Genomic DNA, 26,674 nt, shown 5'->3' on the forward strand with positions numbered 1-26,674 from the left:
GATTTCTACTCCAGCTGCTGCTTGGGGAGGAATAATGTAAATAGAGACTTCCCCAGGGAATGAAAATCTTGTTCTCATGACAGCTTCTTTGATTTTTTGTTATTTAAAAATATAGAAAAAGGAAGGGAGTGTAATTACGCAGAAATCTGGCTAAGGATAATTGCTATTCAGAGCATCCCACGAGGCCAAAAAAGGCCTTGGAGGGCAGCATATTTAACTCAGAACAGAAATGCTGAATATGTGTGAGTATTTTATTAATCACAGGTTTCACCTCGTCAGGGTCTTTATTCTGGTTGGTTTTTTTTCCCTAAAAACCAGGTGAGACTCAGATGTGATCTGAACAGAGATACAGACGTGGTGCTGTAGGAAATGTGTGCATGTGTGGCTTTTAAAACCTTTTTAAATTTTTATATGGTCTTACAGGTGCACAATCATCTGCTTGAAATTTTTTCATTTGTTTGGCTCCCAATCAGAGCTGTGTAATTTGTAAACTTCTGCTTTGCATTCTACTATTAAGGTACATACGGTTTCACTGCAAAACAGATCCCCACAGAGCTGTGTGAGCTTTGGATGCTTCTGAAAGTTAAAACCAAAGATGGGCTTGATCACAAAAGGAAGTACTAAAATAGAGAATTCACTGTTCTTTCATGCTCAGCTTGTGCTTCATCACTTCAAATGCTTAGAAATAATATTGCTGAGTATTAAACACATGGATTTGGGCTTAGCAGTGTAAGGAGGGAAATATGAAGAGTTTGCTTTTGATAATATTGGCTTGGCAAGTGTTGCATTAAACCTTTGAGGGAAATGGTGTGTGCTGCATTTCAGAAGGGATGTGTGTGTATCACAGACTTAATAACCAGACTATACATTTAACCATATATTTATCATCACAGAGCCATAGAACAGTTAGGGTGGGGGGACCTTAAAGTCCTGACACAGGCAGGGACAGCTTCCACTGTCCCAGGCTGGCCTTGGACACTCCCAGGGATCCAGGGGCAGCCACAGCTTCTCTGCCAGGGCCTCCCCACCCTCACAGGAAACAATTCCATCCTCAAATTTAATCTCAGCTTTCCCTCTGACAGTTTAACAGTTTTTATGTATATTCACTTTACATATATATACATTTTGGTAGGATCTCTTGTTTGAGAACAAACTTTGCGTTCAGCTGAGTGGAAGATTTTGTTCTCTTAGCCAGGTTTGTGCTGTTGCCATTGCAAGCCCGGAGCAGGCAGTGGCTGCTCCCGCAGCCCGCCAGGTGAGCAGCAGGGAAGGTCAGAGCGGCTCCGGCCCCGGAGCCTCGGCAGCGTCCGAGCCGTGTCTCTCCTGGGGCTGGCCTTTGCCTGCGCACCCGCATTCGGGATGCCTCGCTCGGGACAGCCCCAGTTCCCGTCGGACGCCTCAGGAGGGGCCCATCTCCTTCTCGATCCTCTCCATCCATCCCCCGCCGCTTCTTGGGGCCCGGGATGCCGCGGGGGATGCCCGGGGGATGCCCCGCATCCCGCCCCGCCCGCGCCGGGGGGTTCCGCGGAGCATCCCCCGCTCTGCTCGCACCCCATCCCCGCTCCCCATCCCCGGGGGACCCCCATCCCCGCTCCCCATCCCCGGGGGAACCCCACCCCCGGGGGACCCCCATCCCCACCCTCCCCGGGAGCCGCGGGGCAGAGCCGAGCGGCAGCACTCCGCCTCCCGGGCTGCGCAGCGCGGCCGGGGAGCGGCGGGGCTGCTCCCTCCCCCTTCCTCCTCCTCCTCCTCCTCCTCCTCCTCTCCTCCTCCTCCTCCTCGTCCTCCGCCCCCCTCCCCCAGGGCAGAGCCGGCGGAGGCGGCGGGCGCGGGGCAGAGCGGAGCCGAGGCGGCGGAGGTAGGAGCGCTGGGATGGGCTGGGATTGGGCTGGGATTGGGATGGGATTGGCATGGGATGGGCGCTGCGGGAAGGCGGGGGGTGCCCAGGCCGCGGCTCCCCAAGTTGGGAGGCGGCGGGACTTCGCGGGAAGTTGGGCAGCAGCAGCAGCAGCAGTGGCAGCCGCGGGGGCTCCGGCGGGCACGGCTCCGGCGGGCACGGCTCCGGCCGGGGCACTCGGGACTGTCCCGCTCCCCGGCGGGCTGGGGCACCCCGGGCATCCCCGGGCAGCGTCCGGAGCGGCTCCGAGCCCCGCGGGGACACAGGGGGCGCGGAGCTGTCACCGCCGGCCCCGGCAGGTCCCCCCGGGTGGCGCTGGGCTCGGGGGCTCGGCGGAGCACGCACTTGCCCAGGGGCTTTCCTCCCAGAGCCCCCCAAATCCCGGCAGCGCATCCCACCCAGGAGCGAGCCGGGCATGGGTGTTGCCATTCGCTGTGAGTATTTTTGGGTGAAGAGGGGTATTTCTTAAATGCAGGGTTGTTGGCTGTTAAAAATAGCTTCATAGCTGCTGAGAACGCAGGCAAGGTTCACTGACGGGTTATTATGGTCACAGTCTGTTAGGCAACAATTCACCAGCTGAACTTCGGCGGTCTCGTATATGGGCTTCTCTTTTTCTTTCTTTTTTTTTTTTTTTTTTTTTTAATTTTCCTCTGCTGCTTCATTGTAATACTCCAGCCGTACTCTGCAGTGATCTGACTGTCCTAGACACAGATTTGTAGGTTAATAGGATATGTGAGAGTATTGCTTGCATGGTGCATCCAAACACCTACGAAGCTCTACAGTTTGGAATTTTTTTAAAATTATATTTTATTATATCATTCTGTGGCCTGAAGTCCCCTTCACACTGACTTCCTTGCATATGACATCAGAACAGTTTCACTTCTTGAATTGTTAGCCAGACCAAAACCCCATCATCATCATCGTCATCATCTCCTGTAGAACAAGCACGTTCTTTTGTGTTTTGAAACTTAAAAAAAACAAGGGCAGAGTGGCCAGCTGGGCACATCACAGATTAAATCTCAAAGTTTGCTGGAACTGTTCATGAAAAGTAAATATTTGTAGGGTTGAACTGAATATCGTATGAGCTCGTTTGGATAAACAAACACCTGATTGAACAGCACTGCACTTGATACTAACTGGGGACTGCTTGATCTTTGGCAGAGAGGGAAATTTCCACCAATAAAACATCCCCAAATATACATGAACCATACATATATATTTATATCTGTGCTATTTATAGACATAGATATGTTTTTTATATGCAGTCACTCCTAAACAGTAAATCTCACTTAAAACCAGCCAGCACTAACGGAGTGGCTGCCTTGAAGCCTCTTTTTGTCAGTGATTAAAATGTTGTCACACGTCTCATGCCCTGGGAGCTTCTCTGCTGCTGCTGGTGCCATTTCACTCTTGGGCATTGAGTCAAAGGATTCATCTGGCTCTTCACATGCCAAAAGAAAGAAAATCAATTTGAATGCAGAAAGGAGGAAACTACTTGTATGAAGATTTAGTAGTGAAACTACCTTCTTTCTTTCCTTTTTTTTTTTTTTTTTTAATAGCACTTAGATCCTGTGTCTGTGAGTTGCAGCCACTGTGCAGTTCTGAAATCAATAGCAAAATAGTTTTATGGTTCAGATTTTGTCATAGGAGGACTAATCTCAAATTCAGAGTGTTTTATTTGGTGGTTTGTAAAAGGACCATGATCAAACAGTGCAGATTTACATTGCAAAACACTTAATTCCACTAATGCAATGGAAGGGAGTAATGGATTTTTATCTTAATTGCTAAACTAAAAGTAGGTATCTGGAAATCATATAAATGAGAAGAGTGAAGCAGACTCTCCTATTTGAATTATTTCATGTGGTTGAAGAGGAAGGATGAAGGTGTGTAATCCACGAAAGCATGAACAAGGATAGGATTGCACAGGCACGATCACAGAGATGCAAATAAGGTACTGCTCATGTTACATTTTAACATTATTTTAAGCAACCTGTGGCAGGAGCTGTATGAGAATGGGGAGTTTCAGTGGTCAAAGCTTTTGTTGGCAGCCCGGGTGATTTCAGTGCTGCTGAAAGTGGTTTGGTGCTGAAGCACCTCTCAAAGCTTTGGTTTGCATTGAAGATCAGTGGTTTGGGGGATGGCAGCAAACTCTGCCAAAGCTGATGAGTTATTGCTGGCCAACAAGGATTCCTTATGGAATTCCTCTGCTGCCTGGGAAGGGAACCCTTCCTGTTATAAACTACATTTCCTAGGCTGAGTTCTTCCTTATATGTCCACAGGGCAAAATCCCAGGGAGCTGTTACTCAGGGCTGTGTCACCTCTGGGTGCTGACAGAATTCCTCAAGGTGAGCTGGCAGCAGAGGGCTGATCTCACCTGAATAACACGTGGGTTTAGGAACTTGGAACACCCAACTGTGCTCCTCTTCCAGCACTGATGCATCACTTGGGTGAAGAAAAGCCACGACATGAACAGATGCTGGCATCCCCCTCTCCCTCCTAATTACTCCCACTGTTAATGTGTATTCCACAGTCATAAATCCCAAGGAAATGGGCTCTTAAATCACTCAGTGCTACTCTGGGTACTTGCCTGATGTGGAACAACATCTCAGAGGGTTTGCGGAAGATGTACCCTGATTAACTGGGCTCATTAATTGCTGTCTTTAGACTCCTATTTTCTCCTTTAACCCACCTGTTTTCCTCCATACCTTGCACAGGGAGGGGTAATTCTAAATTCCCCCCATACTCCTTGGCTGGAGTTATGGTGCTCAGCTGGAAGAATCCAAAGTGCTGTGGAAAAACATGGTAGATTTCCAATAAAAGAGCATTTTTTCACCACTTTCCCCCACAAATTAGTAATTCTTATTTATTTATGTTTTTTACTGAAGTGCCCTGTTTTTCTTGCTGACCAAGCGTGGTGTCAGATCTGGAGTCTAAATACAGCTATTCAGGGGATGGGATCTGTAACCTCCTGCAAGTTCTTATTTTGAAGCAGCCTTTATTGCACCCATCCCTCCACTTACACTGCAATTTCACTAAAACAAACTAATGATCCAGAGCTCTGCTGACCCGTTCTCTTAAAAATTAGTGTGGCTGCCCGTGTATCTGACAGGAAACGTGTTGTGTTTGTCCCCACGGCCTGTTGGGTTGTGTTTTCCAGGCTCAAAGGCACGATTACAATTCTGTCCTGGTGCCTGGGTTGGGTTTTTACAGGCGAGGGAGACGGGGAAGCTCCCGAGGAGGTGGAGAGCCTTGCAAAGGGAGCACTGTAATCCTTTGATTACACAGCTGTGCCTGACATGCCACTAAACAGCTCTTCAGGGGCAAGCAGTTAATGCAGCTTTTCCATGGAATATTTATTAATTGATGTTACACCTGGTTTCCAGCAGCTGGTGAACGTGGCTTGCGAGCTGGAGTTTTAAGGAGCATCCTCTGAGGGAAGGCAGGCAGGTGATGCCTGGCAAGAGGAAACAGAAGGGAAAACATTATCCTGATGGGTGCTGGGGGGTGATGGCAGTGACAGGGCAGCTGTGGGGAGGGTGAGAGACCTGAGGAGGTGGTGGATGTGAACAGGAGTGAGGCACCCTGGGCACACTGTCCCCCTGCCTCTGTCCCCTCTGCTGTGTGGCAGCACACCAGAGGTCACAGGAGAGAATCTCAGACTGGTTTGTGTGGGAAGGGAACTTGAAGCTCATCCAGTTCCAACCCTGACACCTTCCACTGTCCCAGGTTGCCCCAAACCCATCTAACCTGGCCTTGGGTACTGCCAGGGATCCAGGGGCAGCCACAGCTCCTCTGGGCACCCTGTGCCAGGGCCTGCCCACCCTCACAGGGAACAATTCATGCCCAACGTCCCGTCTAACCCTGCCCTCTGTCAGTGGGAAGCCATTCCCTGGCTCCTGTCCCTCCATCCCTTGTCCCCAGTCCCTCTCCAGCTCTCCTGGAGCCCCTTCAGGCCCTAGAAGGGGCTCTGAGCTCTCCCTGGGACCTTCTCTTTCCCCACTCTCAGCCTTTCCTCACAGGGCTGATGCTCCAGCCCCCTGATCGCTGTGGCCTGGAGCACCTCCTGCACCAACCCTCCAACCCCAACCTCTGCTCATTCCCAGATCCATCTTCCCCCAGCTCCCACAACAGCCTGGGCTGCCTCAAACCCTTGTTTCCCAAACCTCAGCACCTGGCTGCTGGTTTCCTTCTGACCTTGCCAGAAATGAGGTGGTTTACCTCAACTCCAGACACATTTTTGGAGCTCCTGGTGGTGTGGATCTTCCCCTGTGGGTTTGGTGAGAGCAGCCACAGCCCCTACAGGGTTGGAGATGGTGGAGCTGCCTCCTTTTTCCTTGGAAATGAACCCAATCCTGTGGAGAACTGGTGGGATGGAGTGACAAGGAAGCAACCCAGACTTTTATTTGTTTATACACCAAGCACCAAATACACTTAATATTCCAAAACTTACTATGCCATCATTTACTCACCAAATAAGCACAGCATTTTATAAATAAATGGAGTTTTAGGCCAAATCTGCACCTAAGGTGGGTTGTTCCTCACTGTAAAAGGTGCAGATCTGTACCTAAATAGCAAAATACTCGAAGTGACATTTTCCATTTGCTTCACGCCTTCCAGTAGGAAAAAATAAGTTTCATGAGGAGATATTTTTTCCTGTAGAAAAACCTTGATTTTCAGTGTGGGTGAATGTACCCTGCTATCTCATCATAAAATTAGAAAAACTGATGAGAGTGAAAAAGGCTTTTGTATTATTGTATTTTACTTTGCTTTTGCATTTGTTGGTGTTTGGGTTAAATACAACAAGTTTAAGTTAGACTTGTAACTTCTTAGGATTGCATGGAGAAGAGGGAAGGTCATTTCTTTCAAAGAAGGCACTGAGTTACAGGTGAGTTTGAGCTGGGAAGAACTCTGAGGTCAGACAAGAGCGAAGATAAAATGTAAAGTTCAAAGTCAGACAGAGGAAACAAGATAAGACTGCTTTGAAAAATGAAAAACCCTGCAAGATACAAAGGCAAAAATAAAAAAGATCTATGTGCAGCGTGTGTACTTAGGAGATGGAAGAAGCCTCGTAGAGTTGAAAGAGTGCTCTGAGGGTGGGCAGCACATGGATGTGAGTTTGTAATGTTGGATGGTCTGCCCAATTGCAGGTCTTGGAGAAAAAGCACTTAATTAAAGTGCTTCAGAACTGGTACCAAATGAGGAGTGAGATACCCACAAATAGGAGAGACCTCAGAAAAAAAAAAGTAGCGGAAATCAGGATTCTGGAAGGTTTTGCCCATAATTTGGAGGAAATGTAAGAGCCCAGTGTCAACCTCGCTGTGCCTAAATTGGGATATAATGGCCTGAGTGCCAGAATTTATTAATCCAAAGAAAAAGGACTCTGACTGGTGCAGCCAGGAGCTTTGTCTGTGTAAAGCTGGAAATGGGAAAGAATGGAGAAGGATGGTTTAATAGTTTATTAAGAGAATGTATCACATAATGAGATGGGTTTGCCTGCAGGCCCAGCTCCTCACAGGGGAGCTTCATCTCCTGAAAATTCTTTAGCAGCTCTTAAAACCAACACTTCCTTGCAAGCCCCTCCAGTACCTTATCTGATATTCCTTCCCAGCCTCTTTGATTTTGGCTACTTTTTAGCTGTAATTTGTCTCTTTTGCTCAGCTCTGTAGATATTAGATAATGTTAAATAGATATTGGTAATGTTAAGTACATTAAACGGATAATGAATCTCCAACTTTTAAGTTCATCATTTCGTGGATGTCTTCCACTGTGCTGGGCTGGTGATTGAGCTCCTGCTCTCATCTTCCACCCCTTCCTAGTGCATTTTTAGGGCTGCTGCTGTTCAGCTCATCCCTGGGATTGCTGAAGCCTGAGGACATTTCCCAGTGCTGCTTCTGGAAAGGATTTGGGGTGCTGCTGTTGCAGTGGGAGAGGAGCAGGTTTTGAAGGCTTTGAGCCCGTGTGATTCCAGGGAAGGAGCAGTGGTTCACACTGTCAGATTCACACCTTCAGGATCAGAGATGCTCTGCCTGCCTCGTGTCTCCCTGGAGCTGCGGGCTGGGATAACACTGAGACATCTGGGCTGTAACTGCCTCTATTGCAGGCCATAAAAATTCAGATAAAAACCCTGCTGCGCATTAAAGACTGCCAGTAGAAACTGCAGCACGGGATGTAGTGATGGGCTCTTAATTTGAGGAGACAAAAACATGTTTTTGAGCACTCCAGCATTGAGTACTACAGCTTTATGCCCTGAGCGACGCATCGGAGCCGTTCGCAAAGTAAATAATTTAGATGAAAAGTTTCATCAATTATAAAGCTCTGAAAACACTTTCTCAGGTTGAGGATTAACTTGCCTGAGGATCAGATAAGGATAAATCGGAATGAAACCACCCATTGCACTTGACGTTTAGTATTAGAATTACTTTGCAAAGCTATTTATACCTTCTTTAAAACAAGAAATGAGATGTGAGAGGTGAGCAGAAGGGAAGAGAGGAATCTGAGCTTATCTTCCCTCTCACTGAGGAAAAAGGAAATAAAAATTCACCTGACATCAGGTGATTTTTAATAGGGAAGTTTTTAACCCTTCAGAGTAGATTTTTGAGCATTGCTCAGGAGATCAGCAAAATGAAAAATACACAGCAGAGTAAACGCAGTCTGCGTTGGTATCCATGGAAATCCCACGTGGATTTATCAGGCTAGATCAGGAGTAATTCACCTTTTGGGTTTCCCTGGTGTGAGGAGGACCAGAATCTTGTGGGAGTGGGAACAGTTTTTTGTTTTGGAGGAATTCAGAGCCCTCTGCTCACCAAGGAGCGAGGCAAGGCTGGAAAACCTGGGGAACCCTCCAGAGCTTGTCAGGAGCAGCTTTTCCCTGGAGTCAGGAACTCTCAGAGGGGCTCCACTCACCTGCTGCTCATTCCTGCTACAGCTGTAAAAATTGAGCATTCTCCTGCTGTAGCATCAGAGTTAGAACACTGCAATAACTCATTGTGGTGTAATACAGGGGAATGCATAAAAAGCCTCTGCTGAGTTTTGATTGTGTTTTCCTGTAATGATACCCATTAAGTGGGTGTAGTCATCTCTCCAGTTTTCCTTTTTTTTTTTTTTTTCTGTGCTGGTACAGTGGATAATAAATGAAAAAAAAAAAAAAAAAGCCCTAAAAATGTGCAGTGAAAATGCTGATAAATATGTAAATACCAACACTATCTTTTTTGGACTATTACAATTCATACATTCTAAAGCTTTCCAAAACTGCAAAATGAACAGACATTTTATGACAATTAATATTTATGCATTAAAAACATGCCTGTTACTGAAACAAGAGCATCCCATCCATCATCACTAAACATTTTACAGTGCAGAACTTTAATACCCTCCTTTCTGTGTTTTCGAAGACAGCAAATAATTCTGAAATAGCAAATATCATTAAGTTGCATTTACCAAAAAAACTTGGAAGGTTTGAAATGAGATAACATAAATGCTGTGTTCATTCCAAACAGCAATTCTCTGGATGAACCTCTGGCTTCATTAAAGTCACTGAAATGTCTTCCTGCTGACTTCAGCATGCCAGCATTTCAAAAAAAATAAATTGAAATGGGATCTTTAAAAGTTTTCCTCTTGATGAGTGGCTGGAGCTAAAGCCATTCAGCTGTGCTTTTCTGTGCATATGTTATTTAGCTCAGCCAGGAGGTCTCGAGGTGAAGATAATGTCTGGTGGGGATGAGGGAATGTGAGCAGGAAATAATATTTCTCTTTGAAATAATCCATCAGTAGCTGTGCTATCCCAGAGGCCCCTTTTTTGTGGAGCTCCTGCAGATGTGGAGCCCCCTTTCAGTGCTGAGGGAAGCCAACCGTGCAGGTGGACATTCCTCTTCAGGATATTCAGGCCTTAAAAGTGATGGAAAAGCCCCAAAGTCCAACTCTTTATTTATTGCACTGCTGCAGGGTGTGAGTGCAGAGCTCAGACGTGGCTTGGGGGACATTTTTAGCTCTGTCCTTTTGGCATCAGGGGTTTCTATGCAGCAATTGAATAGGAGGAAGGAATTAATTTGATTTAGCCATGCCAAGCTGAAAATGAAGTTCCTCCTTGCACATCCTTCGAGGAACCCTCAATGGTCTGGATTTAGCTGCCATCCGCTCCGTTTTTACTGGTATATTTTTGGACTTCCTCTGCTGATAAATATTTAGAGTCTGTTTATCTTTCATCTCATTTCTGTTACATAGTGCTTACAGATTGTTTTTTTCCCCCCATAAATACTTATTACTGCAGAAATTGGTGTTGCAAGCCTTAATACTGCAGTGCCAGCAATTTTGTGATTTTAATTGAGGCTGGCTGACAGTACTTCTATTAATTATCCAGGAGAGGCTTATGGCTTTCTAAAAGAGAAGTGTATTTCTGGCTGGAGAAGTTCGAAGGAGAGTTGTAATTGCTTTATGTCTGGAGTGCAGGTTTAGGTGCAGGAGGCTTGGCTGGATTAGATGTGGCTGTTGCTGAGGATCAATAAAGCATGAAAAGGGGAAAAGCTGTTTCGAATTTGAAAAAGTTGTAGCCACTAGGATGCTGCTAAACTCAGAATGAAAAAATGCAGCTGTTTCTTGTGGGTGAAGTTAAAATCCAGTGAAAAACAATTCAGAGACACCTGAGTTGATATTAATTACATTGAGCACGTGAATAACTGGAGCAGGTGAAGGATTTCCTTCACAAAATTCTGCAGAGCAGTTTCTTACAGCCTGGCTCTGTGTGATTCTCACTGGTGCTGCCCAGCTAAATCTAAACCTGTGCCTTCCAAATTGCTTTGTGGAGTTGTGTTTTTCCTGATGTGACTATGACAGTCCCACTTAATTTGGATTACAGCAGTTGTCACCCTGCAAGAGGGACTGTGATGCCCAGGGGCCTCAGAAGTATCTGTGTGAAAATAAATAAATAAAACATCTAAAAAGCTTTGCTAAGAAGCAGTAAATTTAAAAATTGATTTGGTTAACAGCGTTGAAATGAGGTGCCTTATTCTATTACAGCATAAAGCCACCAGATGTCACTTATTTTGTGCACCACTGTTCTGGGGAGAAGCATGCCCTTGGCATGGAAAAGATTAAAAGAAAAAAGGGCAACTTACTGTGAGTGGCTTTGTTTCTGTTTGTGTTCCTAATTGGCAACTGTCTTCCTTGATAAATATTCTCATCTTAAAATAGATCATATAAATTCATTTCTCATAGATCAGACAGACTTTCATTTTTCATGAGCCTTAAATGTCAGCAGTGCCATTTTGAGATTCAGTCTTTAAGAAAATAATGAATAGGCTTACTCCATTTTCAGAAGCGGGAATGTACATTTTTCGGATAGGACAGTTTTATTTTTATGAACTATTCTATCATTAAAGACACTTCAGCCAATGGCTCACACAGATACTCATCCTCAGCCAAGTTAAAAGCAGTGAGAGGAGTTTTAAAGTCACACAGAAGGTGGAATTCCTTGTGGAGAGGGAAAGGAATACCTGTGAAATCAGAGACCAACATCTGCTTCTGGAGTGGGGCAGTTCATCCTCAGGGGTTAAAGGTTTCAAGGAGAAGATGGGGATTTATCTTTAAAGGGGAAAAACCCCACTTGGTACCCAATGCAAACTGGATTTCCTGGCTTGGTGGGAAAATTTCCTGGGTGGACATGGCTGGTGTCAGGGAGCTGGAGGAGGTGACAATTCCTCGCCAGTGAGAGCCACCAAAGAGCTCCTTGTCCTGGGTGTGTCCTGGTCACTCCCGTTATCAGAGATGCCAAATTGAGAGGTGCAGGCCCTCTTTCTGCTCCCTGCTAACAGAACCCTCACGCCCTTTCATTTTTTTGGCCTGTACTCAAATGCAGCACCATTAAAAAGAGGAAATTTAAATTTCTAGACTTGAAGCAGAAAGGCTGAAAATTGAGTATTTTCCTGAAGGGTAATGATTAGTGATTTTTTTTCCCCCCTAGTGGTAATACTGTTGTTTGTTTTGACATTTTAAATATGTCTTCTCCCTCAGATTTCAGCTTGGGATGGAGTCCTGCTCATTCTGTGGATCTCATGCAGGTTGGAGGATGTAAATCCACAGCTCTGAGTGAATGATGTGAGAGTTGCTCTCCAAATAATTTTCCATTTCAGTCCTCAGGAGCAGCTGTGCTGAAAGGCTACCTGCCTTCATTTTTCATCTGAGGTGAAAAATGTACTCTAGCATGGCATTCTCTAGCTGGAGGCAGAGTACATGACACATTTCCCCCTCCCTTTTTCCTCTGTGCTTGAGCAAAAACAGAGGTGAGCAAAACACTCCCTAACTAATAGAAACTGTGTTGGCTTCCACATGCAGAAAATTGGTGTTTTAGCACCTCATATGAAACCAATTATATTAATTAGGACTCCAGTTCTTAACTGGGAGTTGTTTATGACAGGGAGGGTTTCATTTCCTACTGCAGGTCTTGCACTGTTGCTCCTGAAAGTGCCATCTGCCAGCTTTGGCCCCAAAAATGCTCCCTGCCACTGTTGTGCAGGGAGATTCTGGCACAGCTCTGGGATGGGGAACATGATTGCAGCTTGGGAAGCTGGGAAAATTCACTTTCTCTGTCTATTGAGCTTATGAAAGGCTGAAATTGGTTCTGTTTAATATGGTTACTGGGGGAAAGTCAGAGTCAATGCTGCCTGCCTCAGATGGTTTATTTAGCAATTGGATTGCTGGTGGCTTCCTAGCTTGTGTAACACATATCTGAATTTCATTCAAAATCCCTCAATTCCCAGGTAATGGGATTCTGGATGGTGAGTTAGGAGGTGTGGGTTTTTCTTGGACTTGTACAGTTTTATTCCAGATGATGTAACAGGTGACACATGTCAGAACTCATTTGTCACCCAGAGATGGAGAAGCACCTTTGAAAAGCACTCTGAGATCTGATGTTGAGAGTTGCACACCCTTTCTGGACCAAAACCAAACCCCAAAATACATTTGAGTGCACTCTGGCCTGAGGCTCCTGTGTGTGGCACGAATGGTTACAACTGCATTTTCTCTTTTAATTTGTTTTCTCCTTGGGCAGAAGTGTCTCTGTAAAAACACTGATAAAACAATACACATATTTAAATGTCCATGTTTGGATAAAATATTTTGTGTTTTCCAGATCAGTTTTGTTGGCCCTATATAAGTAATCTAAAGGAGGGATAGTAAGAATAACATTAAATGCAAGTTTTCATATGCAGAGAGAGAAACCCATATAATTGTAAGGTTTCATTCTGATTTGCTATTCTTCTCGAAGTGTAATTTAAACCACTGAGCCATGCAATAAAGAAACTGAGGTGTGTTATCAGCATATGATTTATTTTTTCACTTAATGAGAAGAACTGTGAATTTTTTTGGTTTATAGATTATTCTGAACTTCTGCAGTCACTTACTTTGATTAGAAATGGTTTGGATGCTGAAAGCATTTTCCAGGATTTAAACATGCGGGAAAACTGCAAATTAAATCAAATGATCAGTGGTGAGACCTCTCTCCTGCACCTGGGATGGTGTTCCAGAATGCCTAATTTTCCACACACTGGTGAAGTAACTGCTATGAAAGGAGCAGAACTTGCTTATTCACATGGAAAAACCATAGAGTCAGAGTGGTTTGGGTTGGAAGGGCAAGCCAGAGCTGCTGGGGTGTGGGCACCTAGTAAAGTTCTTATTGTCTTCTGTTAGAACCAGGATTAAATGCACAGGAGATGCAATTTGTGTGTTCAGACTCTGATGTTTATTAATTCTTATCTATATTACAGTCCCACGAGTTGTGAGCTCTAGATAACAAGGTAGAAAATGGTTCTGTCTCTAACTCTTTACAAAGTCTTTTAATCCTTAATTGTCCAATTATGAGATGACACCTATATTATTTTTACTTTTAACCCAATAACCAACTACCCATGGGCTGCAATGCGGATTTTTCTACCCAATTACAAAACACCACCCAGACCCATGAAGGAGAAGGTGAAAAAGGAGGACTGGCCTAGGCCCTAAAACATCCATCTTGCTTATATATTACTATATTATAAACCCTTAAACTCTAAGTTTTCCACCCTATGATATCACACACTTCTATTCAAACTCCACACCCACAATCCCAGTGCTGTCACTAAATTTTGGGACCTTTCTCAGGTCAATGCAGGGTTTGCTGGGGGGTCAGTGCCTGTCAGCACAGAGAGCCTGGAATTCTCAGTGCCCAGGGCTCCAACAGGCAGTGTTGCTCTTTGGATGTCTCCTGTAGAGGACAGAAAGCAGGGTGGAGGAGGCTGCAGTGTCCAGAACTGCTCCAGCCCAGCTGCTGAGTCACATTCCCAAAGGTTTGATGGAGTATGTGGCATTTCTTGGCATTTTCTTGCAGGCTGCTGTCTTTAGCTGTGGGCGTGGAGTGATCTTTGTGGGAGACAATGATTGATACAGCTCCTGGTGGCACCTGCTGTGCTTTTTGAACACCATTCTTGAGGGGGAAAGTGCTCAGGAGGCTGAGCACAGGGCAGCTTCTAGAATGCCTTATTTCCAAATCCACACAGCTCCTTTTGGTGCCCACCAAAAAGTACAGCTGAGGGTAGAGCTGCTTTCCACATTTCTCTGGATCTGAGGCACCAACAGAAGTGTTTCCTCTTGCAGCTTGATGCATCAGCTGAACTGAGCTCTTCTGCTGGCCAACACAGCCTTTTTCTCCACAGTTATCTGCATATAATCTGCAGATTTTATTTATAATTGTTTCTCTGTGTCCAGGTGTCACTTTTGAGAAATGAATGTTGCACTCCTCAAAGCTTGAGTCCTCACTTACCTGATAAGGCTTTAGGGGTTTTCCTTAGTGTTATTATTTAGGTTATATAGCAGTGCTTAGAAGGAATAAATGGGCTTGGAAGCCATCTCTTCCAGCCTAAGACACCCCAGGAAGATTTTATGACAGTGTAGTTCCTGCTGCAGAAATAGATCAGGGAATTTCTAATTTATTTCACATTAAAAACATCCCCTCCAAAAGTATCTGTATGTTCCTGATGCCATCTTAGTCTCCTGTGTGTTTGAGAGCTTTGAATGCATTAACAGCCTAAACCAAGTTATTACATTAATCTCGTGAAATCAAAGACTCATACCTTCAACTCAAGGTAAACACCATCAGCAGCAGAGAAATTTAACAGATGGAAATGCATTTCAGAACTTGGGAGGCATTTTTGCTGGAGATTTTATTTTTTTGTTAGATATGTTAATTCTGCTACAGTTGGAGTTTGTGAGTTCCTGCAAAGTGTTTTGTGGGGTGTATTCTGGAGATGCTTCTAGTTCTTTGCAGTTCTATAATGTGAACACAGTTTTAATCTTTCTGCATTAGAAACTGGGATTTTTGGGTTATCACTAACAGTCATGCATCTGTTCTTGAAACCCTGGCTGCCAACTGCAGCTGATGGAATTAGTGTCACTTCAGATTCCTTGTGTGCTTTGCCTCAGTAAAGGTTTATTTCAAACAGTGGAACCCGAGCTCAGAACTTGTGTTGGTGCCATTTCAGCTGCAATGTCCTGTAGCGGCTCCGTGTCCTCCTCTATTTGTCTGGAACCAAATACATCAACAAGCACCGCTGCTTAAAAATAAAACCTCATTTTACCTCCCACTGCTCACTTTTTGTGCTCTGCTGCTCCAGGGACATGGGGATTTTTCATGGGAGTGAGAGATTTCTGGCTGGAGCAGAGCATTTGGGAGCAGTTGTGCTCCCTTTCTCCTTAGAGCTCTGGGCTGCCTCAGGAGATGCTCTGTCCCACAGAGCAGACCTTGGAGCATCCTGGTGCCAGGCATCCCTGTGTAGCTCCCAAAAGGTGTTCAGCTAGGGATCAGTAAGGATCTGAACGAGGCACTTGTGCTATCTCGAAGCTCCATCAAGGGTGGGCTTTGTTTTCTCAATTTCTCACTTCAAAACCTTAAAAAAGTGAATTTTGACCCCTCTGCAGCTGGAGCAGAGGGAGAGTAGAAGGTTAGTTTGGGACAATTTCCCAATAACAGAAGTTATGTAATTAACATATCCATTGGAAAAAAAAGTCTCTTGGAGCATTTGCCTCGGGTTTCCTCTGCCCACAAATAAAGACCATCTAGTTTGCTAAGCTAAATGTTGTCTTTATATTGCAGAAAATGTTGCAGAAGAGGCAGGGTGTGAGGGAGTGCATGCCAAATTTCTCTTGGTACATTCATCATTATGCAGAGTTGGGGTTTTGGTTTGCTTTTCTAATTTCTTTTTCCCCTTGGTTTCTTTTCATGGAGATTGAGTTAAGAACATTCTCAGATTTTTATCTTGTTTGTTTACAATCTGGAGGCCAGCTAAGTGCAGTGTAAGGCATGAAAAGGTATTTGTGGTTGTGTACTTTCCAAGTGGAAAACAAGCACACCGAAGCCAAACACGGGAGAAACCTGCAGGAATAAAGAGCCAAGTCAGGGGAGGCAGTGGTTCAGTGGCTGAGGAACAGATTTTCTTATTATTGTCCTGGATATGACAATATTTAATTACTGGGTTCCATACGTAGCGTGGAATTTTTTCCCTTTTGTTATGACTGTGGCAAACTGGGGGCTTTGTGCAGTTGCAAAATTCCTGGGCTGGATTTTGCCCTGTTATGAGAACAGCACCAAGAGCTGTGATATTTTTGAAAGTGCAGCACATCCTCTCTCATCCACTCGTGGAAATCAGTAAGTTCAGACATTTGAATTCCTTTGAAGCTTGTGATAGAAGTGTTGTTCTTTAGATGTGATGACGTGAAGATAGGGGAGGACAATCACAAGAGTTTATTCCATCACCAAATGGCTTTAGGTTCCACATCAAGTGTGTGCTCTGCCAACCACACATACCTCAATAGGCCACAAAGCCCGGGGTGGAGAGCTGCAGAAATGTCTTCAGAATGATGGGATCTTATAAACTGTTAAATAAAAATTTATTGTACTTTGGCACAGTGAAAAAACACAGACTACAGAGGAGTGAGTGATGGAGCCCAAGCCTTTGATGAAACACTTAGGAACAGTGGTAGGAGACTTTGGAAGTAAATGTTGCTTGACTTCTGCAGAATAAACACTTTTCTAGCAAGCTGGAAGCAGTATAATGATATTATATCAAAAAGGTTTTGCTTAATTAGGTGTAGCCAGCAGTTACCTGCAAGAATTTTATCTGGTAATATTTTAGAGATAACTAATTAGAAATTTCTTGAGAATGCTTAGATCTTTCTTGGGTTTTCCACTTTGGGCTCTGTGTCTGCTTCACTTTGTAATAAACAAAGTGGTTTCTTGGTTAATGAGCTGAGGTTTATCTGATGTGTCATTGCTTAAAGAATTAAAGTTGTTGAACATTTAGAAAAGTTACTACTAAGCTTGGAACAGAGTTGGGTTTTTTTTTAAAAGTGCTGAAACAAAGCCCCAGTTGTCATTTGGCATCAATGAATAGTTTGAGTTGAGTAATTTTTGTTTGAATTTACAAGAAACTTTAATGACAGACTCTAATGCTGAGTTTGTCTTTTCAGGATGCAGCTGTGTATGTTTCCTTTCACCCACTCAGCACTAGATGAAAGATGAAATGCCCTATTCATGAAAAAGCACTTACATGGTACTTATGTACAGATGAGATACGTTTTTCCATCCATTTCAATGCGTGTCTCACAGAGAAGGTACCATATATGAGTCACAACAAAAAGAATTCAGATGACTCTGTTAAGATAGTAAAGTTTATGGAGAAAATTCAGCTTGGGGGTGGAGGAAAATCCCTTCCCAGCCACTAAATATCAAATGAGCAGCTGTGAGCATTTATGTTGCTCTAGAATTGCCATAACTGTATTGTGTTTAAAGCAGAGTTAAGCCTCACATAGAATGGATCCCCTTTCAGAAAAACTGCTTATATATGAAGTGGGAAGGTGCATCAGATGAATTCTAGTAGATACCATTTGGTTGCATTGTTGCATGCAAAACCATTTTACCACAGCATGAGATAAACAGGCACCAATGGCATTACGTGATGCAAATGCTATTTATTCCATACAATGTTATTCATCCCCCAAAAGCAGCCTTAAATTAGCAGCTGATCTCTCACAGCCCACAAGATCTACCAATTTGTGCTGCATACCCCTTGCAAAGTGGCAGAAAGCATTAGAGATCAGATGGTGGAAGGAATATGTTCCTTGCTTTAAATCAACCCGAGGCAGCAGCTGCTAAAACCCAGGAAAATCAAATGTGTAAAAGGAACAGGATGGTAATCAGAGTAACTCATAACTGTGAGTTATGCCCACTATTTTGCAGCATGTCAAGGCTGAAAACGCTTGGCAGGACGTGGAAATACTCTCAGAACATTTTCCCCCCACGTGCTGGTTCTGGACCAGTAATCAAAGCAAGAGACAAAGAGCTGGGCTTAAAATAACCCTTCAGCACTGACAGATCCCTTCGTGCAAATCCAGCTACTGTGCCTCACCAGCTCTCCCCTGGGTAAGCTGGCACACTGACTGCAAACCTTTATTTTCTTTTGCACACTGAAGTGATTCCACTATCCCAGGTTGCTCCAAGCCCTGTCCAACCTGGCCCTGAGCACTCCCAGGGATGGGGAATTCACAACTTTTCCTTGTGTTCAGGCAGAGGGGTGAAATCATTGCTGTCCTCACCTACCTGAGCTCTGCATCGAGGGAAAACCTTGTATCTCTATCCAGTGAGTTGCTCCAGAGGAGCTGTTTGAGTAAATTGCAGCAGCATCTTTCCAGAGAGTCAAAAAGCAGCCTTGGGAGCCTGAAATGAAAACAGGATATCACAGGATAGGAGGAAACAGGTAACGACAGAACAGCTGGGTTTGAGATGTGAGCTCTGTCAATACCCGACCAATTGTTTGCCTTGGGCGTTTTCTGAAGATAAACACTTACTTAGTTCTGATTACAGCCTGACTGCAGGGCTTATGAGAGCTGTATTTAGAGATGATATTTTTTTCCCTCTTGCCAACCCCCAAACCTCTTCAGTTTGTTGGATAAAAATAACTGCAGTGAAAGAGCTTCATAACAGATTCAGCCTTCGTGCTCTGAGGTTCCCTGTTGCACTCTCACACAGAACAGGGATTTGGCTGACTTGTGGGATGAGAGTGGGATGTATTCCTTGAAAGAGCAGGCAGGTAAGAATTTCTATTATTGTAAATTATCGTGATGTCCTGTGTTGGAAATGAAACTTCAGCAGCTGTTTGGTCTTATTAAAAATGCAATACAGGCATTTATGGCAAGACCAGCCTTGTCACATTGAATTTTTGCAACTGAATTTGTGTTTCAGGTGATCCCTGTGCCTTCCCAGGGAGCTCTTTGCTTTTTTCTCCCTTTTTTTTCTCCATATAACAAAAGGCATACATAGGGCAAATTTAGACTGAATAATTCTCACAGATATTAAATCACTGCAGGAACTGTTTGACCTTCTGCATCTGTCTTTATCTTATTTTGGCATTGGTGTTTCTCTGGGCATTTAAGTAGATGCACTGTTTCTTAGGAAGTGGTAAAAATTAACTCCCAATGGCATCACTACTTATTCTGGCTCTTGGTGAATCGATCATTTTAATGAGGGACTGCCTGGTTTTTGTTAAATAGATGCAATTTCTGGTTGTCTCCTGAATGTCAGAACCTTCTAATCTGGCTGCAGATTTTTGGGAAGGGAATGTGTGAGCCCCCAGGAATGGGAGCATTGGTTTCTCCTTGTTTCCATGGAAGGACCCCCGGGACCACGTGGGGTCTGTTGGGAGCTTGCTCATGGTTCCTGTGAGGGTTGACAATAAAGACACAAAACTTGCACCGTGCAGAATGATTTCTGAAAGTGGATTAAAGTGGCTTTTTGTGAGAAGAAATGCACTGGAGTAATTTATGTGAAGACACAGTTTTTTTCCTACAGTGTGCAACTCTTTCATATTCAGTATAAACCTGTCAGTGATTCTGTAGCAAGGCGCTGTGTGAGATGAATAGGAACTAAGGGAAGGGAAAAGATGAATTGCTGGAGCTGTTGCACATCGTAGGCAGCAAGTTTTGATCAGGAGTTGAGAAGCCAGTGTGTACTGCAGGCGAAATTCTGCTCCAAACATCCTCAGAAATGTATGAGAACAGCACTCAGCTCCATGTTTGTACAAGAGAGAGGATTTAAACACACTGATGGGAGCTCTGCCCTGACTCAGGAGCTCCAGGCGTGTGCTGCCACAGGTTGGGTGGCTGCTGCTGCTGCTTTTTTTCTTCCAGGGTTTTTTGGACCTGTATTTCTGGAGGAATTGCCGATTTTTGGTTCTATTTCATTTTTCTGCCTGCAATTTTTATTCTGCAAGTAGCCCAAAAAATAAGTGTTGCATCTCATTTAGACAGATTGAACTCAGACAGAATGGAAAGAAGGAGCCCTGAAGTCATTAAGTACAATTAGTGGGTTGTTTTTCCTCCTGCTGAAAAATGCTTTAATTTAAAAATGGGTAATACTGAGTTCTGTTATTTTCACATTCTCGAGGCAGACCAGACAATAACACATCAGAACACGTGGCTGGGCATGTTAAAGAGTTTAAGGAACTGGACCTTGGTGATTTCCAGGAACTTGCACAAGACTTCAGGTGCAATAACAGGTTTCTGGGGGATGGCATAACCCTGCTGTCACTGATCGAGGTCAGGGAGCTCCCCTTCCCAATCCCCACTCTTTTTCCCTTGCTTCCAAGCATCTGTTTATTCAGGCAGTGTTTATGCCCTAATTGAGTGGTGATTCCAGCTCAGTAACTATTTCCTGAGCACGGCAGCCCAAATAATAGAAGTCATCCTTATGTGATTGAAACGACTGATTATGCTGATTTTAGGGGAATTTTTTTGCACATGGAGCACAGAATTTGTTCCATTCTCACATTTTATTTGGAAGTGTACGGATGAGGAAGGAGCAGATTGTGTTTGGATTAAATTCTGAGAAAGAAACCAGCTGGGTTATGGAGGAAGCCACCGTTGTTTTTTAGGTGAGATTGCCGATCCAGTGGTGATTCAGGAGGTTTTCTTTGGCTTTAAAAGGCCATGGGTTGGGTTCTTTAAGGAAAATTTTAGACTTGAATAAATGTTCAGCAGTTGTTCAACAGGTTGAACATATAACTGTGGGCTGTGGCCACCTAATCTTGCTTTTAGGATGTACCTGTTTTCCAAGTGACCGCCTTGAAAAGGGTTCTGTGGGTTTATCCAGCATTTTGGGAGTTGCCTTTATTGATGATTCTTTAAAAATTAGAAGGTTTAAGTAAATAAGGGAGCTTTACATAACTTCAGTCTGCAGGAGGTTGCTGAGCTTTGTAATGAGTCCTGTGGCTTTTCTAAATCACTGCAATTGCTTTTTGCTTGTTTTTATTGTTTTGGTTTGGGCTTTTTCCCTTTTTTTTCTGCCAGAAGTTTGCAGAGGTCAGTGATTCATGATCCTCTTTTTATTGACATATCATCTTTCTGGCATCTTCTGATTTCTCTGAGGTAAATAGATGTGAGTTCAGGCAAAGTTTATTTCCAAAAATGTTAACTTGAGGAGCCAAATGTGTCCAATAAGCCAGAGAGAGAAAATCTACGATTATTTATCTCTTTTCCTTACATAATGTTCTTTCTTTTTTAACTCAGTTTAGATTTTATTACTTCTACTGGGGTATTTTTTATTGGAATGGTACAACCTGCCCACTCACAGGATGAACTTCCTCCTGCTGTACAAATACTTCACTACCCTTGTACAAATACTTTAGGCTGTGTGCTGCCTGCAGTCTGCTTCAATTCTAAACACTTCCAGCAAGCTTGATAGCTAAAAAATAACTGTAATTGTAAGGTTTTGCAGGATTTTTGTGTCCAGAGGTCATAAATTTATCCTGCATGGGCTGAAAAATTGCTGTTGTACATGGAGAGTGTTGCACTGGGTGATGGAGGAAAAGGAATTACATGGCTGTGCTGCATTGCTACTAAATATTGTTGGGCTTTTTCTTTCCACACAAAAATGTTGGGAGGATTTCACTCCACCAGCCTCACTCTGCCCTTTCATGTTTGCACTCCTCTCGATGTGAGTCATGCAAGTTTATCATCACAGGACTGTGGGCAGCCCTTCAGCTCAGACCTGCATCTCTCTGTGACTCATGACAGCCCTGTCTTCCACAGGAGCTTTCCAGGGGGAAACATTTCCACTGGGAAGTTCAGTTCTGGAGCATTCGTGGGATCAGCTTTGCTCTGAGATTCCAAAAAACATCAGCAGTGCAAACTGAGAACTTGATTTAAACAAATCTTCCTGATTTGGCTGGGAAGGCACTTAGGCAGTAGGAATAATTAGTTTGGTGGAAACAATTTGGAGACTATGGATAAAATAACATAGCTGCTGCTCTGAGAATGCCATTAGGTATATTAAATTAGGAGCAATGTGATGTTTACTGGCCAGATGATTCAGCAGTATTATCTTTTGCCTGATATTTTTGGAGTTTTTTGTCTGGATAAAAGTGTTTATCCTTTATTTTATAGCATTTATATCTTTTCAACTAGGCTTCATCCTATCTAGTCTGAGAGCTGGTGGATTATTTCCTCACTTGCCTTAGACATCCATATTTTAGGTTGTGACCTGCCCATGAGGACTGATTTACCTGAAATCTTCACTTATATTGTGTGAAGGGTGGAAACAAAGTGCTGTAGCTCCAGTGACATAAATTCAGGGGAGCACTGACACCCCAGGATGAGAAAAGTACTCCTGGTGTACCTGAAATGTATTTATAACAGGTTAACTGCCACCTTTTCCTGTGGTGGGAGGAGAAACTGATTGGGATTAGAAGTAACAAAGCTACTGCAAAATTAGCCTGAAGAGCACCAGCAAAAGTTTGATTTATCCTTAATTTAAAGAGTTTTGAAGAAAGGAAAGCATATTAAATATTAAGGAACTGGTGACCTGGAAAACAGGTCATACACATGTGTATGTGTAAAATCTGTTCTATCTGTTTTATCTTATTCATAGAGGAGGAGAATTTTAGCTACATGACTGAGCATATGAAAGTAATTGCTTTTTATAGCCTGTTGGTCTCTTCTCCCAAGGGACAAGCATTAGGACAAGAGGAAATGGCCTCAAGTTGCATCAGTGGAGGTTTAGGTTGGATATTAGAGAAAATTTCTTCATCAAAAGTGTTGTTGAGCACTGGAACAGCCCAGGGCAGTGGTGAAGTCACCATCACTGGGGAGATTTAAAAGCTGTGTAGATGTGGCACTTGGGGACATGGGGCAGCAGTGGCCTTAGCAGTGCTCAATTAGTGCTTGCCTTGATGGTCTTGGAGAGCTTTTCCAACCTCAGTGATTCCATGATTCTGAGATTCTGTACCCGTTTTGGTTGCAGTCTTCCCTTACAATCCTTAAAGAGGAAAGGGAGGAATTTTATAAAATGTTTATTTAATAGGAATAATACAGAACTTCAAATATTTTCTATACAGTCAACAAAATCCGTGTGGATGATGAAAAATCTTGCATGTTTTCTTTTGAGGGGAATGTCTCTTTTTACTCTGTCTGTGAGATGAGCAGGGCCTGGTGGATGCTGTATTTTTAGTGCTTTGGTGTGAAGCCCAAGCAGGCAGCTCAGCCTTTTGCTTTTTGCTTTTGTGGTTCCTGCCAGTGTTACCTGCCAGCCTCCTCTCCTGCATCTTGAGCCCACAGCTCATTGGAGTTGGAATGCAGGAATTGCTCGGGGAAACTGGCATTAAAAGATCTCACCTGTTTGCTATTAAGTTCTCTGTTGCATACAAATACCTTTGTTAGCTTGAGCCGGCTTCAGTTTGGAGCAAAGTCCCTCTGGCTTCAGTGGGAATATATTGAAATCCAGGAGAGCTTTTCCTTTTTTCCCCTCATTCCACTGTGTGTCATCTTGTTCATCCATGCTTCCTCCTTAGGCTATTCCCAGAGATCCTTATTTTTATGAGGAGGGTTGCTTTTGGCCAAGGAGCTTGCAAAGGTCGCTGTTGATTTCTGCTCTGTGGTTAGGGCTGGCACGAGTTAATGTACAGCAGACAAATGCAGTATGGACGTGATCATAAATAATTCACCGTTCCCCTCAACAAGGGGAAATTACATGCTACATTATTCAATATACAAAGACACTGCTTGTTGTGTAAAGAGAGTAATTTTCTGCCAGTGAACAGCCAGCAGCTTTGCAGCTAAAATATAAGGAGACACACATGGTTTATTACCAGCTCAAGCCTCATAACCTTCCCTCTGCCTGCAATCCACATCCTTCTGCTCTCAGGAGTGGAATACAGAGAGGTGACGTGTGCTGGTGGCTGTGGTTGTGGCTGCTGGGAATGTTGGATGGAAGGAACAAAAACAAGGCACTGTCTTGGTTCCATAGGGTGAAAGAGGGGAATGAGGGCTGGGGAAGATCCTGCCCTTCTGGTGAACATCCTTCATGCCTTGGTAAAATCTTAGGGAATGAGCTTCTATCAAAATTTCCTGGGAAAGAGAAGGGCGTGGCACTAGGGAATTATATCCTTTTATGTGTTTATTACAATTCAGATTTTTTATTTCATGAACGTGACAGAGGAAAATCACATAAAATGGTGTGTTGGCAACTAGCAGTTATTTGAAAAAATGAGATCAATGTCTCTATTCTATTAGCTGAGTGATCTGTCACTGTCCTGTGATAGGTCAGCAAACTGATCATCTAATTAAGCAGCCTGATGCAGTGCTTGTGCATGAGCTGGCAGAGTTATGGTTGCTGGTGGAACTTCAAATTTCCCCTCATGACTGGTGTGATTTACATCTCAGTTTTACTGTAGCCCAAACATATTTCTGTTTTTTTCCTCCTTGTATCAGCTTATTGATAAACCATTTTCTTCACCTGTCAAAGATGTAGTTAATGGCTTTTCCTTGGCTTTTTAATATTTGTAGCAGATTTTCATGAGAAGTGTCTGCATCTGGGAAGGGTTCAGTAAATTCCAGTCCATTTTTTTCAACACACAAATGGACATAGGATAGGACAGAGAGGGTTATGTGGTTTTTCTAAGGTCCTGTAGTCTGTATTCATTAATGTATTTCTGATCGCTCATTTTAAAAATTTGAGACTTGATCCCATAAGGTTATCTCTGATAAATCTGCTCAGTCAGTGTCACTGAGCAGGCTGCAGATCCCTGTTAGAAGAGGACTGGAAGACAAATTGGATTTTTTCTTTAATTTAAATAGCCAGTGCATAGGAACCGGTCTGTGAAAACAAACAGCAAGGAGCTGGAGAGCAGAGGTACTGAGGTGGATGTCAAAGAGGAGGAGTTCAGGGTAGAAGGACTACATAAAAACAAATGTGTAGAACAGGATAAATGTAATTGAAGGGATGCTTTAGGGTGAGTTTTGGTTACTAGATATCTTCTAGGTACTGCTTTAACCTGTAGCCTCTTTGTGCTTCTTTTTTGAGAGGGGCTTTTTTCACCTTCCTTTTTATCTTTTGTGATGAAGGCCCTCGCCTCCACCCTCTCTTTTTTACAGTATTTCCTTTTTGAGCCATCTCTGTTTTCATGACTTGCTCTCTTGGATGTGGATGCTGCCTGAATCTGCCCTGACACTGCCTCTGTCTCTGCCTGCCTTTGCTTCCTCTTTGAAAATGTTTGATCAGGGTCTTATTTCTGCCTGAAATATTTACTTGGGAAGTGGAAACTTCTCACTTCTTGTCAGGACTTCCCTTTCTTGTCCTCCTTCTCACCACCACTGGTGGTGTTTGGAGAACCATCAAGGTCTTTCCAATCTTGGCTCCTTTCCATAGTTGCTCTTTTTCTTTTGGACATTTCCCAGGGGGACATTTTACACATAAGAAAACATAAACTTTCTAGGTTTAACATAACCCACATGAATCTTATTTAATATCTCTGGTTGTCCAAACTTCTGTCAAAATCATCACAGCTTTGCTCCTCTGGAGAAGTTTTTAAGACTGGTCTCTTTGAGAGGCCTTGCACTGATTTCTTTCCCTTTGGTTTAAACATAGTCAGTAACGATTATGCTGTGATTTCTGACTGCCTCATCAGGTTTAGAGAATAAACTCACTAAGAAAATGAACTTTTTTGGGGGAGAAGGAAAGTATTTTGCAAATACTTTTGTTCAATACTTATCTAATTATTCGTGATTCCCTGCGACACAGCCTGCTTGCTCTGATTGCAGAAATCCTCCATTATTTGACAGTGTTCAGTGGGAGAAACATCACAATACAAATAATTTTTACTTTGTCTTGTACAAAAATGCAGCCAGAAGGATGATGATAAATGTGGGATCTGAAGTGACTGTCCCATTTGATCAGGGCACTTTTGTAGGAATGAACCAGGAGGTATTATCTAGAATTACAGCAGTGTTGCTTAAGCATTAAAAATAAGTGTTGATAGAGCCAAAGGCAAAATAGACAAATAGTGGGACTCACAATAGTAATGATTATACTTCTCTGATTTGGTGAGTAATAAGAGGACCCATCATTTGGTCCAGAAACCTGAGATCCTGTCATTAGCCTTTCTCTTGTGTCTGTTTTTTAATCCCTTCACTTTGCTGAGTGTTTTACTTGAGGCTTTTGATTTTTTTTTTTTTGGTTTGGCTTTTTATCTCCCAGTGTTTGAAAGGAGACAGTTGCTATATCCCTGCCTCAAACAGGGTCCTACCCCACTCCAGGATTGTTAATTTAAGGTCCTCAGGAGCAGATAAAGTGTCATTATTTAAACTTGTGTCACTGGATACTGTCCAGAAATGCTCCCATATTTCAAGAGCAGATTAAGATCTGTTGGATGGGTTAGTGAGTCGTGTAGTGTTACCTGTGGTAGCAACCAGTCCCTGATGTGAGCAGAT

General features: G+C 43.5%; 1 protein-coding gene across 3 annotated transcripts in view; it reads left to right on the plus strand.

Annotated features, from left to right (window-relative positions):
- Positions 1-1,749: 1,749 nt before the first annotated feature.
- CHST15 (carbohydrate sulfotransferase 15) overlaps positions 1,750-26,674 on the plus strand; it is a 46,149-nt gene continuing 21,224 nt past the window's right edge. The window contains exon 1 of one of the 3 annotated variants that reach the window (XM_063405135.1): positions 1,750-1,858. The gene's annotated coding sequence lies outside the window, so the exon portion shown is untranslated. Of the gene's footprint in view, positions 1,859-2,193; positions 2,332-20,824; positions 20,845-26,674 lie in introns of those variants that run through there. The other 2 variants (XM_063405136.1, XM_063405137.1) reach the window with 2 other exon arrangements.

The sequence above is a fragment of the Prinia subflava genome, chromosome 9, assembly GCF_021018805.1.
Source record: "Prinia subflava isolate CZ2003 ecotype Zambia chromosome 9, Cam_Psub_1.2, whole genome shotgun sequence".
Lineage (NCBI taxonomy): Eukaryota > Metazoa > Chordata > Aves > Passeriformes > Cisticolidae > Prinia > Prinia subflava.